This window comes from Heloderma suspectum, chromosome 7 (genome assembly GCF_057233095.1).
Source record: "Heloderma suspectum isolate Gila_16-S chromosome 7, 16-S_ref, whole genome shotgun sequence".
NCBI lineage: Eukaryota > Metazoa > Chordata > Lepidosauria > Squamata > Helodermatidae > Heloderma > Heloderma suspectum.
Genome location: NC_139464.1, coordinates 66,052,350 through 66,070,253, shown reverse-complemented (window position 1 = coordinate 66,070,253; position 17,904 = coordinate 66,052,350).

The following is a 17,904-nucleotide window of genomic DNA, read 5'->3' as shown; positions in this document are numbered from 1 at the left end:
CCTGGTCCTGAGTTGTTTAGGGCTTTGTATGTTAACAAGAGAACTGTGAGCATGACTTAGTGGCTAATAGGCAGCCAGTGAAGTAAAAAACAAAAACAAAACAGAGGTGGATATGGCTGAGTGCCTCACTGAGCACCCTAGCTCCTGCGTTCTGTAGCAGCTGCAGTTTCTGAACCAGGAGAAAGGGCAGTCCCACACAGACTGCATTATAGTTGTCTGATAAAGATATTCCCAGTGCATGGATCACAGTGGCTATGCTATTCCTATCCAGAAATGGGTGCAGTTGTCATACTAGTCAAAGTTAATAATGGGCACTCCGAGCCACTGAAGTCACCTGGATCTCCAGTGATAAACATGGCTCCAGGATAACCCAAACCTACAGACCTGTTCCTGCATTCAGGCACCAGTTCAGAACATGCACAGCTTCTCCTGACAGAGATGTTACAGAGAAACAGAGCTGGGTATCATCAGAATCCTGATGACACCTTGCCCCAAATCTCCAAATGACTATTCCCAGTGCTGTCATATAGATATTAAACAACACTGGGGACAAAATAGTGCCCAGTGGCACCCCACATTTCAACTACCAGAGGGCTGAGGCCACTCTCCCAGTATTATTCTCTAGGACTGACCCCACAAGTAAGAGTCAAAGCACTGTAAAATGCACTTAGGGTGCCCCCAAACCCTAAGTCATGGAGACAGTCCAGGAAGATACTGTGGTCAACGGTATCAAAATCCAATGAGAGATTCAAAAGATGTAACAGGGTCGCACTTCCCCTGTCCCTCCCTGAAGAAGGTCATCCATCAAGGCTGATTCCATCCTGAAACCAGACTGGACTTCATCAAGATAATCAGTTTCATCCAGAAACCAGAGGTTTGGTATGTCCCCAGCAGACTTACGTGCTATGCTTTTACTAAAACAGATAGAAAAGCTCCTTCTAGAAATGGAGAAATTAGCTCAAACACCCATTCAAAGTCCAAAACAGATTTTTCTTCTCAAAAACACATACATGCATATTGATTACAGAAGAGAAAAAAAGCTTAGGTAAATATACAACCCCAGCACATGAGCCAATATACTAGTTCTAATAGACGTAACTAGAAAGAATACAGAAAGGTGAAGACTCAGAAAATTAGCATTTGCCAAATTAGGAGGGGAAGGCAGCACTATGGAAATGGCAGAGCAGGGAATTGGAAAGCTATGCAACCAAGGAAGCTTGGATGCTGGTGACAATGGTGGGCTATGGGAGTAGAAATAGACAGATTTAGGAAGGCAGAGCATAAGAACAGCCATCCTGGATCAGACCCGAAGCCTATCTAATGCAGCATCCTGTTTGCACAGTGGCCAACCAGATCCCTATGGGAAGCCCACAAGCAGGACATGAGGGCAATAGCTTTCTCCCACTGTTGTTCCCCAACAACTGATGCTGGCAAGCACTGCACTCGCCCTCCTTGTTGCACTCCTGAACACCCTGTTGTCCAGCAAAAACCAAAACAATGGAGCTTCTCCTTGGAGTTTCAAAGAAAATTCAGAGGTTGAGCATTCAGCTCAAGACATTTTGGGAGCTGCCCCCAAGCCCAATACCTTAGGCTTACTTCTCGACCTCCCTTGGACTAGAAGCTGACAAGGTTGCAGACTCAACTGCAGGTTAAACCTCATTTCTACATATGGAACCTGGCTTTGGGTCTCAATCGGCACTTGATCAGGTTTGGTAAAGCATTCTGTGTGGGTGTAGAAGAGAAAGGGATCTCTCTGGTCAAAAGCAGCAAACAGGTGGCTCAAAAGCAGCTTCATCATAAAGCACAAGGCAACATTCTAGTCCTGGAATCTCTGTCTGATGCCAGAGTAGAAAAGAGTAGAACAGACAATCATATTAAGAAAGCATCATAAGAAAATAGTTTAATTCTGGCAAATGAATAGAAAACTCAGGGAGGTTCTTTGGCCTTTAATTAATTTATGCCATTGACAATGACAACAGCAAATATAAAGGAAATACAAAGAAATTATACATATGCTGTACTGCAAGATTTAACGAAATAACAAAATCATTTTGGACAATTATCCAAAATGATAATTGTTGCCCAATGACATAATTAAACAGTTACATATGTAAGGTGCTTTTAAAATGCTATAGGCACATTCTATGTCATACAGGCAACTATGATCAAAGAGTACAAAGCAACGAGAAAGTGTTGTTGCAATTACTATAATTTACATGTCTAATGATGACACTGTGTCATTGAAACAACCCTGTGTTAATGTGAATGCTGAAAAGGATGCCTATATTTGCACTTCTAACTATGATGTGGATCTTTTTGAAAAGAAAAGAAAAACTAGACTTAGGCTATTCAGATGAAATGTCCTCATTCTCCCTCCCCGACCACTAAAAAAAAAAAAAAAAACCAGCTCCTTTAATTATACACTGGAAGAATATGCTGTAAAAATGCTCTGCAAATTATTTAAAGGGCATATTGCCTGTCATCATAACCCATTCATTTAACTTCTGCTGCAGTCTGAAAAAGAAATATATAGCAGAGGTATAATACACTCCCATTGTTAAAAGCAAGATAATTCAGGATCTTGCCATGTCTACACATCTCATTTCTGATGGACAACTAAAAGAAAGACAAAGACTTGACAATGCATTCAGAGAATTAGAAACACCTCAGATCAATTTCCTCAAAAAAAGTGCAAATAGGTGCGTGTGACTTCATTGTATTTGTACCAATTTATATTGGCTCAGCTGCCTATAGCCTATTCTTAACTTGAAAAACTGAAAGAGCTAAAGAGGAGATTCAGAGACCATTGCTGTATAATATTCTATTGAAACCAGCTTCAAGCTGGCTCAGGATGATGGGGAGGGGGTGTAGTCCAACATATCTAGAGGCTGGGGAAGGCTGATCTGCAGCTTCTTTGGGGGCATCTGCAGATGTGATATTTCATGAGATATCACAGGAAATTGGAGGGAAGAAAAACTTATGGGCAAAATCAACAGAGTGCTTCCTAAGGAACGTCTCCCAATACGAATTCCATTTTGCTTCTCAAGGGCAGATCTATTCTTCAAAGAATATGCTGTTGATTTGAATAGGGCCTGCACAGGAGAAGATCCTGATGCCTATTTTCTCAACTGGTAGCTTGCTTTACACCTCATTGAAATGATTGGAGGGCAGCAGAATGCACTGTGAATCAATTCCATTCTCCAACTGGATAATCATTCTTTCTGAACATGTTGGTTGTATAGCACTCACATTACATAAGGCAGGTGTAGAGTAGTTCTCCCTGCAGGAAAAAGGGTAAATTGAACCTGAAGGTGTGATTGAGCTACCGGCTGCTACTTACGCAAGAGATCTTCCAAGACTTCCATACAGTTAATCATTGTGATTCTGCAAGACAGTATTTACCTACTCTAACAAACATTGGTATGATTTTTACATTTACACATTATAAAAACCTAACCATATATGCCCATGCAAATCTGGCTGTGGCAGTGTGGATGAGGCTTCAGTGGTGTCAATATGCCTGAAACTGAATCCCGAAAAAGGTCAACACTTACAGCTGACTAGTTCTATGACCTGAAGAGAGTGATTATACCACTGATGGGGTTCTGACTACACTGGCCATATAGCTTTGAAGCCTTGAAGTTCTTGCAACCGTAGTCTTATCACTGGAAAATTACATTACGGTGGTGGCTGGATGTGCTTGGATTTGGCGGTGAGAAGGCTGTGATCTTTAAGGCCAGATGTCCTTCCGCAATGGAGAGGGAGAGGTGTTACTCATCATGAGCCAGAGACAAGAGAGCTATAACAACTGGATGAAATATGAAGTTGATGACATTGTGATGAAGTAGAAATCACTTTTGTTAAGGAAACCTGACATACCTAAAGCTCTTAGGATTCTCTTAAAGAGCAACCGTCAGCTAGTTTTGGTGACTGTGTCAATATGTCTGTTTCTGGCCATTGCTTTTATACCTTGGAAAACATGGCATGATTCCTTTCCTATTTTGCATCTCTTCAAAGAGCTGAGTAAATACTTCAAGTGATGTTTTCAAAAATGTTGTATCAGCAAATAGATTCAATGGCGCCAATCCAGCTTTTGTTGTAGACAATTAGTGATAGACAACAACTACAGATACTGATCCCCATCAGTATTAAAAGGCACATATAGGTTAGGGATGGGTGAGAATTTCACTTCAGTTTTGATAAGAATTTACCAGAACTGTGCAATTTTCCTCTCATTGGGACAGAAACATCAACATCAGAGGCCTTCCTCTGAGGGAGGCTCAGAAGGTGGCAACAAGGGAGAGAGCCTTTTCAGTGGTGCCCCCCACAATATAGAATGCTCTCCCCACTGAGGTCCACAAGATGCCAACATTGTCATCTTTTCGGTGACAAGTTAAGACTGGCCTCTACTCCCAGGCATTTGATGGCGTTTGGTGGCATATGATAGGCCATTTATGACAGTTGTTTCTATCAGGTCCAGTATCTTATTGTAAATGTTTTAGCTGTTTCAGTTGTTTTAAATTCTGTATGTTAGAGATTTTATATTATATTTTTATTATCTTGCATTACGATGTGTATTTTTTATGAACTGCCCAGGGACCTTTGCCTATTAGGTGCTATAGAAATGAAATAAGTGAAATGAAATGAATGTCAAAACATGAGATTTAAAAATGTGAATGTGGGAGAAAGCAAAAATGATAGATTTGTCTATCCCTAACTATAGACATTTGATAACAGTACTACTCACGTTGCATATAATTTTTAGTGTTGTCAGCATAGGAGCACAGGATACTGTTATATCAGGTCAGACTATTTGTCTATCTAGTCCAGCCCCAGTATTGTCTGTTCTGACTAACAACATCTTGGCAGTATCTCAGGCAAAGGTCTTTCCCATCACCTGCTATGTTAACTGGAGATGCCAGGAACTGAACCTGTTACCTTCTGCATGTAAAGGTGTCTACCACTGTTTTTCTTTTACGTGGTGCTTTTCAGCCTTCCATAAGATACAATTGGATTAAAAACTGCCTTAACCATTCTATATTTCCAGAGTTTCCTCTGTGGATTAATTTACAGGTTAGGCTGTTTAATACTATTATTGAACACACACACACACACACACACACACACAGGGGGGGGCAGTTCTTCAGTGCTTTACAAAATTTTGTTTAACCAGTTCAGATTTTCAGCTTGTTTCTTCTCATTTTAATCTCTTGGATGATCTATCAGCTCTATGTTTTCTGGTGCCTAAATGTTTAAGCTCTATTATTGTTGTATCTTTACAATTGTTAAAAGAACAGGATCTAGTAGTAGCAAGTATTCGTTGTTGTAGTAGGAGTAGGAGTAGTAGTAGTAGTAGCAGCAGCAGCTGCAGTTTTAATACAATTCCCAAGTCCAACCCTTCCTTGTGTTTATTTTTAGCTGTGTTACATTCCGACCTATGCTTTCATCTTTAGATGAAGGGCAAGTGTTTTCCCACATCTGTAGTGAGTGACACATGCATTATGAAGAACAATTAATCTCTTTTGGAGAGATACTCTGAATAGAATCACTATATAAATAATATAAATAAATATAATATAAATGTTATATAAGCATTTACTCTCTGCTTATATGTCAAGAAAGTAAGGCAGCTAATTTCTTTGATCTGTTCTCTTTCCCCATTCCACATCAATGTACCTAAACACCTGCACAGGGTCTAGGCATGAACTGACTGTGAATGTTAAAGATGGAAAAATGAAAAGCACCTCCTCTACTTATGAAGAAAAACAGAGATCACCAGAGTAGTTTAAAAAAAGACAATGGGTGGGGGCACCAGGGTCAGTATCCTAGACAATTAAACCATTAAGGTAGAAGTGAAAAGTAACATCACAAATCAGCATACTGGGCAAAATGAAAAGTAATGCAGTGGGGGGGGGGAGTCTGGCTGTGTGATGAATGGTGATATAAGCAAGTATCTTGGCAGGTTCAGAGAATCTAGTCCGCATTGGGGATGTACAGATTTGGTTAAATCCATTCTGCCTGTGTTTTGTGAATTTTCAGGCACCTTTGTTTCATCGTCTGCTCTTTGAGAGAATCTGATTTTTTTAGGGATATATACTAATTTTGTTCCACTTGTGCAAATGTGCATTTGCACAAATTCCACCACCCCCAAGCAAAAAGGTGATCCACACAACTTGGAAAAAGCTAGTCCACTGCCAAATCCACAGGTCACATTCATAGAAATCCAAACTCGTTTAAATCCATTGTGGATTTCTCCAACATCCCTGGTCAGCAGTGATGGTTGTATTCTGAAGGTTTCTGAGAGTGTAACCGAACTGATTCAGTGAGAATGGTGGAAAATTAAATCTGCAAGTACAAAAAGAGGGAGGTCAGGATCAGCCTTTGTTTCTTGTGAAAATGGAGTCCTGGTTTCACCCATTTGATTACTTGAAACAAAATAAATAATTTCCAATAAATAATTAGAACAGAGTAAAATAATATTCAGATTGGATATTCATAGTGTGATTAATATGCCTTTTAATACATCTCCAAAGAACCATGAAGTCAAAGAATTCCAGGCTTTGAAGGAATATGAAGTGTATTTAAAAGAAGACACTGTCCCCAAGGAAGGATTGCTAGATAAGCAAATAGATATATACAATGTGAAACCTTAGAGAACCATGAGAAATGCACAGCATAACTAGATACTCAGAGCAGAACCAACACCAAAAAAGCACTTTTAAGTCTAATTTATTTCTGTGGGAGTGTTGTGCCTAATTCTGTGCCTGGATAAGCATGTGCTCGATTCAGTTCCATTGAAATTAATGGGACTTGAAAAAGTTTAACTTTGACTGGATCATGCCTTGTGTGATATTTTAACCCAACTGCTAAAATGCAGCATTAAGTCATTCTTTTTAAAGGGCTTAACAAATTCTGGTAAAACATTGTGCAATGTGCCCATAATCCAACAAGTAATCTCCTGAACATTTTAACTGCCTTGAAAATTACAATCAATTCCTAATGCTTCTCATTCCAAGCAAAAATGTGCAAATCATGGCAGCCTTATCTTGTAGTCAGGGACAGAAATGCACATACATCCTCATGTTTGGCTCAAAAATGATTGTTTGGGAGTGAGCACTCCATTTAAGCAGGACTTGGCAACTTGTGGCCCTCAAGCTGTTTGGTCCTACAATTCCCATCAACCCTAACCAGTGTAGTCAATGTTGAGGGATTGTGGGAGCTGTAAGCCAAATATCTGGAAGGTCAGAGGTTGTCCACCTTGCATTCAAGTACTCACAAAAGCTGGAAACCTAGAATGCTTGCAAAGAAAACACCAACCACCCAGTTGAAGAGCTGTTCCTATGGAAAGTGCTGGGAGGGGGGGCACTCAATGATGGAGGGCCTTTTAGGAGGCTTTGCTTTTGCCCCCAGCAGCAGTTTTCCTAGAAGCAGCCCATCAAATTGTCCCTTATGCAAATCAATAGATTTTATTTATTTATTTATTTATTTTATTTATTTATTTCTATACCGCCCAATAGCCGAAGCTCTCTGGGCGGTTCACAAAAACTAAAACCAAACAACACACAATAAAACAATTTAAAATATATAGAACATTAAAACCACAATATAACAATACAACCACAATAAAACCTAGATACATCTTTTCCATCAGTTTGCAGCATAAGGTGAATTGAAGGGCTGGAGTGTGGGCTGTGAGCAGAGCTGTGGAAAGGCACCAGCTGAATTCACCTAAATTCAGATGTTATCTATCTGCATTTGCATAGATTTTGATGGAATGTACACTACACTGAAAGCAATGCAATGTGGATAGATACCATCTCCACTCAGGTGTGCCTCCGGTTTACCTGTGTTTTCCCCTTCTCAGTTTAGAAGATCCATTCTGTACCAAGAGAAATTGGGCTCAAAGGAGGCTCCCCTGTGGGCATTTCTTCAGCAAGTCCAATTTCTCCTGCCCTCTCCCAGTCAGTTAAACTGTGAGAGAGGTTTTCCCCTCCTACATTAAAGAATCTGGTGGGGATGGGGAAATTTGATTTCATGCGTACCTGAGAATCTCCAAGTCCTATTCTCTAAATGGTGCTTTCCTTTTAGAATTCTTTTTTTTAAACATTCATACACGTATACAAATAACTGGGGGGGAAACCTCAACATCTTGTCCTGCACAGAACTCATTTCTTCATTCTGAATGGTGGGGCAAAGGGAAAAGGAAATGCATCCCCATTGCCAAGGCTATGGGGTAAATCGCTTCTGTGGTCCTTAAACTGTGATGTGAGGGTATTCAAACTTGCTGTTGAAAGGATCCTGTAGAGGTGGTTCTTGAAGGATGCACCCATTGACTTCAAGCCCAATCAAAGACCACAGGTTGAACGGAAGCAACTGGCAACTCATTTGTTTCCCTTCAGTTTCACTCCCAACCAGGGTGATTGAGGATGCTAGCCTCCGCCTTTGCTCTATGTTGCCAACATTTCAAGAACACATTCCTCGCACGTGCACGGGCCTTGTTTCCAGCCTGGGTTGGGCTTGTAGGGAGAGAGGAGGACTCATTAAAAAAAGAAGTATGCAGCAACCCAATCTTATCCTCCTTCCTAGTTCTGCTATCCAGTGTGTGTATGGGGCATAACCCAATTAAACATGAGGAAACTCATGTATGAAAAATTGCCATGCTGCGATGGGCAAATCGTTCATCTAACTCTGCATTGTTTCAGGTGCACAAAGCAAGACCAATATAACCCAGCAATTAATTCTCAGTTTGAAGTTCAGAAATATCCTAAATGCTCTGATCAATAAAGGGATCATCCTCAACATTGCCTACCATTTCCCATCCATGTTTCACCATTCTCTTTCTCTGCGTGTGTGTTTGCCTTATCAGACTATGAACTCAATGGGTAAGGAAGCTGGCTTATCAGACTATGAACTCAATGGGTAAGGATGTTGGCTGTTTTATACAATACCCAAGGAGACTAATGCATGTAATAACAATTAAAAATAACTTTTTTGTAGAATATGCCATTTTTGTTGTCTGTAAAGAAAACAATGTCTATCAGGAATTTTAAAAATAGTTTCCATGTTCTCATTTTGGCTGCTGCTTTGTACATATGAAGTACGCAACAAGGGCACCATGTTAGATTTATAAGGCTACAGTGTCAAAATGGTTAATGTAATTCACCAGTTCAATAAGCTTGATTACATTTTAGTAGGACAAAAGATCACAAGAAACCTATTTATATTCATTGGTGAAAGCTGGAATAACAGCTACCTAATGCTTTCCCATCTTTAGGCTCATTAGCTGTGTGGCTATTAGATTTGTTAGATACCATAACATCCAGATGTTTTTGGACAGCTCACTTGACATTTTACCCATATGTAGCTTAAATAGTAATGGATTGCAGGTGAAGAAATGCACTCGCTACTGCATGTTGGTCAGTTTTCAGCACTGTCAATATTTTCCTAATCCAGGTGTCTCACAATTTTGGTGCATGAAAAAACAAATGAAAACATTCCCACTACTCCTGAGCCCAAACCTTACTCCTGTAAGCAATCGTTTTTCTTATACTTATGCAGAGACTTCATGTTTTAAACAGTGTTCACACTCCATTGAAACAATTCCTTCTTGTGCTGTCCAAACCATTTCTAGGTCATTTCATGGAAAAGATGCCCCTTTTCAAGCAGGCAATTTTGAATTGTACAACTGTATAGTCAGTCTTATTTGTCAGACATGCTGTATTTATTTGTTCGATTTCTAGCCTGCCGTTTCAATAGAGAGAGATCCCCAGGTCAGCTTTCAGAAAACAATACAATACTACAACAACAACAACAACAACAAACCCGGGGCTCCTTCCACCTTCTCTATCACATGTCATTGCTTGGAATAGCATATCCACCCTTCTCTCTAGTACTGCATGTGTTCTTACCGACCAAGGGGAGAGAGGGAGGAGCCAGCAACTTGGTATATGCCGTGATCTCCAGAATTTGAAAAAAAAAAAATTACTTCTGCCATAATGTCACAATGTCTCCCTGAAAATAATGTTTTGGTCAGTCCCTACAATCTCCAGGAATCCGTACCCAACTGGATATAAAGAAAGAGGCAAGCAAGGGCTAGCAGCAGCTATTCCCCAAAGGGAAATCCGACCATAACTCTTTGTTCATCACGTATGAACAAAGTATGAAAGACAGAAGCATCTGTTCATGAATATGAAAGGCAGTGGTGGCTTGCCTGGAGATACGGGGGCAGAGGCAGGGTCATCGTAGCTGGAGCCAAGGGCAGACAGTAACATAGAAAAGCATTCCTCTGAACACAGCAGAAACCCATAGTGAAAGGGGAAACTGAGGCACATTGAATTTAATATCAAGCTTCCAAAGCAGAGTGTGTGGGGTGAGATGGGGCAGGAAAAAATCCACACAGCATTGCAGAAAGGCAGTCTTTTGAATCTCCGGCAACCAGCAACTCATATCATAGGAAGGGGAAACTAAGCATATGAGAGCATTCAAAATCCAGCCCTTTCCATATCCATAGAACATTCTCCAAATGACCCCTTTGCATGCCTATTCAGAAGTAACAGTGAAAAGCAGCATAATACAGAAATCCAGTTTATGCATGTCTACTCAGAAGAAAGATTGAATTACTCAGGAGTAAGCATAGGCAGCAAGTTCTGAGAGCATTCAAAATAACCTTTTATATGAGCATCCCCACAAACCGCTGGATAAAATAATGGAAATGACTTTTTAGATACAAGGGGACTATACTGGTGCACTGTTTCAAGCCATGAGTTCTGTTGATGATCTGCACTGTAGCCTGGGTTGTCAAATTCTTCTGTGGGTCAGATCTTCAATAGGTTTGGTCAAGTTTCTCGAGGAAGCAAGACAGGAAGGGATCGGCACCACAGAAAGTTTCAAGTGGTACTAGGCTCTGAAGCCAGACAGGGCTGTTGGTATGTTGCTCCAACAAGGAGCAGAGCAAGAATGAGCCTTACATAAGAATTTGGTAGCATTTATGCTGGTTGATTTTACCACCATACTGACTGAGGCTGTGTCTCTTAAAGGAGCCTGACTTGTTTTAGCAGCCTCAAGCTGTGACAACATGGGAGTGGCTATGGAATGTGAGTGTCCTTCTGGCAGGAGTCCTCAGAGTCTGAAGACAGCAAGGCAACCCCCCCCCCCTTGGATGCAGTGGAACCACCCCCTGGGATCTTTATGGTGAACTGGGTCTTAGGGAGGTGGAACCCTCATGACACCTTTATGGGACCAAATCCTCTCCCTGAACTCTGAACTTTGGAGCCTCTTCTTCAGAGGAAAAGGAGTTGGGATCTTCTGAGGACAACAGTTCAGGGTCCTGGTCCATAACAATTGGGCTTGGCACCAAGTGGCTAGAAGGAGAGAGAAAGAAAGAAAAAACCTGCCTCTGCAGCCACTTCCCAGCTCCCTTCAAAACCTCTGCCCCCAATAGTGGTGATTCTTTTCCCTGCAAAAAGCCTCTCTTTTACACACACACACACACACACACACACGAGCAGAAGCACTAGTGCTAATGCCCATAACTGGGAAGCAGACTGAACCTTCCCTATCCATGGTCTGCTTCCCTTTCCCCCTCTACTGACTTGTGAACGGGGGAACGTTCTGAGCATGTACAAATCTTTCACATGCTACTGATTTACAAAAAAGCTACTCCTCCTAGACTTAAAAAGGTATTAGAACACTGCACCCTGCCAACCCATTCTGGGAAGTATGCCCAGCCCTGAACTCACTGCAGTAAGGGGTTGCTGTCTCCAGCTTGTAAAAATAGCAGCATTGCCTAAGCATTCCCGCAGCTCCAAGCAGCTCTTATTTACAAGGATGCTCACTCAGGGCCCTTAACCAGGAAAAGACATCAAGGTTGTGTGTGCTCCCATCTCTGTTCAGGGCCAGACCGAGGAGCAGGCAACCACCTGGGGTACCAGGATAAGGGGTTGCTGGGCTCAGGGGGGTGGGGTGGGCAAGTGTAATGGGCCTTCTACTCAACAACTGAAATAAATAGCACAAATGGTTCATTGCCCATCACAAAGCTCACAACACCACCCCGAGGCTATCCTTGCGTTCACACCCCCTGACAAAGACTGGCTGGCACCAAGAGTGTCATCTTTTCGGTGCCAGGTTACTATCCTCTTCTCTCAGGCATTTGGCAGCGTATAATGAGTTTCTTGGTTGTCTCTGGCTGATTGGGGTTTTTTTTAGATATATGTTGTTGTTGTTGTGTGTGTTATTTGTTCTATGTTATTACATGAATCATTTTATATAATGTATTTTAATGGTTTTTCATTTTTGTGAACCACCCAGAGAGCTTCAGCTATGGGGTGGCATAGAAATATAATAAATGAAATAAAATGACACACTTGTTGGGGGTTTCTTTTTTAATTCCTGCGGAAATTCACATGTGATGTGACTGAAATAAATCATGCATGCAAATCATGCATCGAAGCTGTGACCTGGCACGAGAAATGCAATTTGAAAAACACACACATCAAGGCATTCAAAAATTGAAGAACTGGAAGGAGGCCTCCTTACATGGAGGCCTTCTAGCATTTGATCTCCGCCATGGCTAGCTCAAGAGACAGAGTATCCGTGGTGTAGTGGTAAATTGTGAACCACAGGTGCTCAGCTTGAGAATCCCCATAGCCATGCCTCCAAGGAACGTCCAAAAATACAAGCAGCTGTGTTGATCCATCTGCGTGTGTATTATATATGTATTTTGTACGTCTTTTGTAAAGCTAATGGGTCTTAGGGTGCAATCCTATGCATGTTTAGACAGAAAAAAGTCCTACAACTCTCAGCATCCCCCAGCCAGTGTGCATGGCTGCCTGGGGCATGGTAGGATGTGTAGGACTTTTTTAAATGTCTAAACATGCGTAAGATTGTGTCCTTAATTACCTATTAAATACCAAGCCACCCCACACAAATACTTTGCATTGCAACAGGGATAGTTCACAAGTCACAACAATACATTGTTGCTGGGAAATTCGATCCTACCGCCCCCGCAGCTACTCTCAGGATTGCTTGCAGCTAAACTCAGAGGGAACTGGGAAGCCAGAGTGGGGTAGCAATTGACCCCATTGTCCCTGCAAAAATAATTTTTAAAAAGTCCCTGTGCTTTGACTCTGTGAGTCCTGACTCCACTGTATCATGGGAGAGAATGCAGCCCCAAGAGTTCTGAATATTGCCCACTTAAGGATGCTTTCTCAGAGATAAGGAGCCCTAGACAGAAGACATTAGGTGGATGGGTGTGTATTCAAAGTCTGCTAGAAAGAAAGTGTGTGGCATCTTTAAAGGCCCTGCAGATTTGGCATTTCCATTTTTTAACAGTCTGTCAGGTCTGTTTGTGCAGCCACTCTGTATACTAGGTGAATAAGGTATACCAGTTCAGAATTTTCTGCATTTCCTTTCTTTTTTTCCTAAACAAAGAAGTATTTCTACTTCAGAGACACACCACATAACCACCCAAAATTGTAAGAGAGCTTAGCTTAATTCATTGGAATTCACACAGCTTTAATTAGTAAATTTGCATATGTTTCCTGTCTGGGTTTGCTTTCTCAGCTCTAGGAGTCAGGGGAGTCAGCTTTATTGTACTGATGAATGCTGCCTCTCTCCGGCACTTGAGATTTACAGGAATGCATGAATCAGAAAGGAACTCCAGGGGCTCGAGAGTTTATCGGATGTCCATGGCCATCAATGTTCATAGTTAATGTCACTCAGCGGTCTGTTTTAAATGACAGCATAAATCCACAGCTGATCCAAAAATAACTGTTCTGAAACTGGTCTACAGTTGTAAAGCCAAGGCTGGGGGGCAGAGGAGGACAGAGGAAAGAGGACTGAATGTGTTGAAATGTTTGAATATGTGCCTTCCTTAAGAACTTCGGAATTATGCATTGCCATCCATCCATCCATCCATCCAAGTCAAGCCGTATAGATGAATTTTGATGGCTGAAGCTGGTTTATTGCCGAGAAGGGGGGGCTGGGAGAAGAAGACTACAATTACCAGTCTAATCTTGCTGCATTATGAAATCTCCTTGAACTCCATAGGTTTGACGTTTCACCTCAAGATTATCATTAAGAATTTACATTCTACCTAGCAGTGAATTTTCACATTATAATAGCATAGATTTTTTTTAAAGTGGAGTTAAATTTAAGGAAGCAGAGCAAAGCTCTAAAATGTATATTCTTTTAGGAAAGGGTGGGGAGGGAGAGACAAGAACTGAAGTGAGTGAAATCATAATAACAAGAACAACAACAATAATAATAATAGACACATTAACACAATGTCAACAGGCAAAAGCTAAGGGGCATTATTTTATGCCTAACTGGAATACTGACCCTCAAATCCAAATAAATGCATTTTCAACTGACTCTAACGCCATGAATCAACTCCATAACCCGGGACAAAATTACAACTTAAATATTATTTTGTATTAGCATAGCTCAAGGGAATGGAAAATATTAAGATCTATAAGGCATGCTAAACAAAATGAGGGGGCAAGTAGTATAGAAAAAGCTATTTTAAAATGTGTGGGCTACCTCCAAAATGCAATATGCAATAGGCTTTATTTTTATCCACCTCCTCTCTCTCTCTCTCTTGACCCATTTAGGATAAAGCTCTTTACTTGCTGTTTTAAAACCCTCTTAATGTTTTTCTGCATATGTTAAATCTTAGACCTTAAAAAAAGATGATAAAAGCTGACAAAATTAATTAAACCATATTAGTCATGTAAATGTTTAATTAGTCACATTATGATTAGATGCAAAAAGTTATCACCATCCTGATAACTGATAAATACAAGAGACATTTAGGACCAGACGACAGTTCCAGGTGCTCTGTTTTTTGCTCCTTTTATAGCATTCTGCTGTCTCCATGAATACTATCTCCTGGTAACCATGGGAACACTGTCCGCCGTGATTTCTTAAAGCCAAAGCACAGACAGTGCCCAAAGTAATTTCTTTCATAGGAATACATATGAAACATAACTACTTTCTAATTATTATATACAATATTTTACATCGCATTTTATATTTTTATATTCTCAGGGCTCCATGAAGAATGAGATTGGTGACCTTTTCTCCACTCATGATTGTAGTGCGTTAGAGTGCACGTGGATTCCAGAGAGTTCACTTTTCCCTAGTTACAGAAATGCCCTAACCCCGACGCCAGCTTGTCTGGCTGAAAGGGGGGGCATTGCGGGCGGGTGGGGTGACAAGACGTAGGGGCCTTTGATTGGTGCACCCCAGTGGCACCACCATGCAAGGAGGGGCAGGCTGAGTTGCCTAAAACTCAGCCCCCCTCCCAATCTCAGCTCTCTGGCTCGACGCTTTTGGCGGGGGGCTCCCGCACTCAGGCGCAGCTCCCGTGGCTATGGTCCCTGGCCACGCCTCTTGGGCGCCGGGCTTGCAGCGGGCGGTAACCCTTCAGAGCCACTGCTCTAGTGGCTGCAGTGTTGAACTGGGACTTGAGAGATCCAGGTTCTACTCTTCTTTCCGGGGGCATAGTTCAGTCCTAGTGCCCCTGCTGGGCATGCAGAAGGTGCCAGGTCCAGTCCCTGGCATCTCCAGGTAGGGCTAGAAAAAACCCCTACCTGAACCCCTGGCAGAGCCATTGGGGGGCCACAGATTCTCCACCCCTGCCCTATAAATGAACAAGGTTAATAACTAGACACACGGTGTCTTAAATGTGAACATGCAGAGCCATACAGAAAGAGGATCAATGTTTTGCGCTCACCTCTCTAACCGTCTCCGGACATGGAGGGTGCCCCTCCTGTCTAGCAGTAACAGCGGCACTGCTGCCTGTTGCCCTGGGTGCCCAGCGATTAGCCCACTGGAACCTCCTGCGGTGTGCTCTGACCCCTGCCACTTTTACTTCTAAGGGTGGTGGTTTGAGTGTTGGACTGGGTCCAGAGACCCAGGCCCCTCCTTCTTCTTGCCAATATTGTGCCAAGCTTATCTCACTTTCTACAGCATGCCCCCCAAGAATGGCCAAGGTTGAAAGAACGGGAAGGGTAGGGCCCCGCCTCCCCTCCCTAACAGATCGCTGCCTAGGCCTGAGTCCGAGTCTGATGATGAAGCAGACCTGGTACTGGCGTCAATTCTTCTCATCTGAGGAAGCTGCTGAGCGTTCTTCAGGGATCCCTTCCCCCTCCCCCGGCCAGGCCTAAGAAACCCTCGGTGGTCCAGCTTAAGCGAACACAACAGCCGACCCAACGCTAACTACTTCTTTCTGTTTCAGCTTGTCTAGATACTGTTGAAGCCTCCATCTCCTCTCCCTTGGCTATTCCGGATAGCTCACCGCCTATGGTGGAGCTCCTCCCTTCTTCGGCCTCCTCTCCCCTAGGGATGGCGGAGAATTTCTCCCCGAAACTTCGGGGGGCCGAGCGCCAACGTGTTCAGGCCCCCGAACAAGTTTCGAGGAGAAATCCTCCGCACCCCCCCGCACCCCGCACCCCCCCGGGACGGGACTTACCTTCCCTGAATGTCCCTCCCGGCGGCGGGTCCGGCTGGCGGTTCGTCTGGTGTTCGAGCGGGGCGGGAGCGACAGCCGGTCTTTCGACCGGCTGCCGCCCCCGCCATTGCAATCAAAGAAAATAAAAAAAAAAACGTCCCCTGATAGGCTACGTGACGATTCACGTAGCCTATCACGGCTAGATTTGCAAAGTCAGCCGTGATAGGCTATGTGAATCGTCATGTAGCCTATCACGGGTGACTTTAAAAAAAAAAAAAAAGTGTGTACGGATAATGGCGGCCCCCATAGGAAGCCGCCATTCCCCTTCCTTATTTGGTGGCTGTAGTCTACGTAAATGTTTACGTAGACTACGGCGAAAATAAGGGCAACGCTATTTAGCAACTAAATAAGGAACGCGAATGGCGGCTCCCTATGGGGGCCGCCATTCGCGTATGCGCTTTTTTTTTTTTAAGTCACCCGTGATAGGCTACGTGACGATTCATGTAGCCTATCACGGCTGACTTTCCAGATCTAGCCGTGATAGGCTACGTGAATCGTCACGTAGCCTATCAGGGGACTTTTTTTTTTTTTTTTTTTTACTTTCGTGTTCGCAGCCGGGCGAAGCGGGAAGCCTCCTCCCCGGCCTGAATTTCGTCCGGGAGAGGTGGGAAGCCTCCCTCCCCGGCCTGAATTTCGGCTGGGCGAGGTGGGAAGCCTCCCCCCCGCCTGAACTTCGCGGGGGGAGCAGCGAAGCGCTCCCCCCCACCGCGAACAAGCTGCGAGAAAAGGTAAGTGACTTTCGTCCACCCCTACTCTTCCCCGAGCACACAAGCAACATCCGTTTTCCAGTCGGGGATCAGAGCACAGCCACACTGTGTTCAGTGCACCTGGACGCCATTGAGGCCTCCACTTCGCCTTCGCAGGCTCACCATGAGAGCACACCACCACTGCAGGCAGTCTACCCCCTTGCAGCATCTCCGTCAGCAGTTATCCAAGCAACATCCTCCTCCTTGTGGTTTCGCCCAGGCGGCACACCACAGGTGGAGGCGGTCCACCCTCCTGGGGCATCTCTGTCAGGAGCACTGCAAGCGGCATCATCTCCCTTGCTCCCGGGGACCCAGACACGGCCGCCCCGGATTTGGGTAAGATGACTGCACCTCACCTCATTTGTCCAGTCGGGCAACCTTCAGAGCCTTGGGGTTGCCGCCTTAGCTTACCTCCCTGGGGCAGCTGTCCCTCCCAATGTCATGTCCTTATACGACACCCTGGCCGCCTGCAACTCCATCAGACACTCCCCACAATAGCCCCAGCTGCTTAACTCAGCATCTTACAGGGTTCTGCTGGATTAATTCAGGATCCCTCGCCCTGCCCCAGCCCGTTCGGGCATCCATGTAAGTGGCATATCAGATCCCTACGCCAATCTGGCGAGTTTCAAGGCCACTGTGGTACTCCTT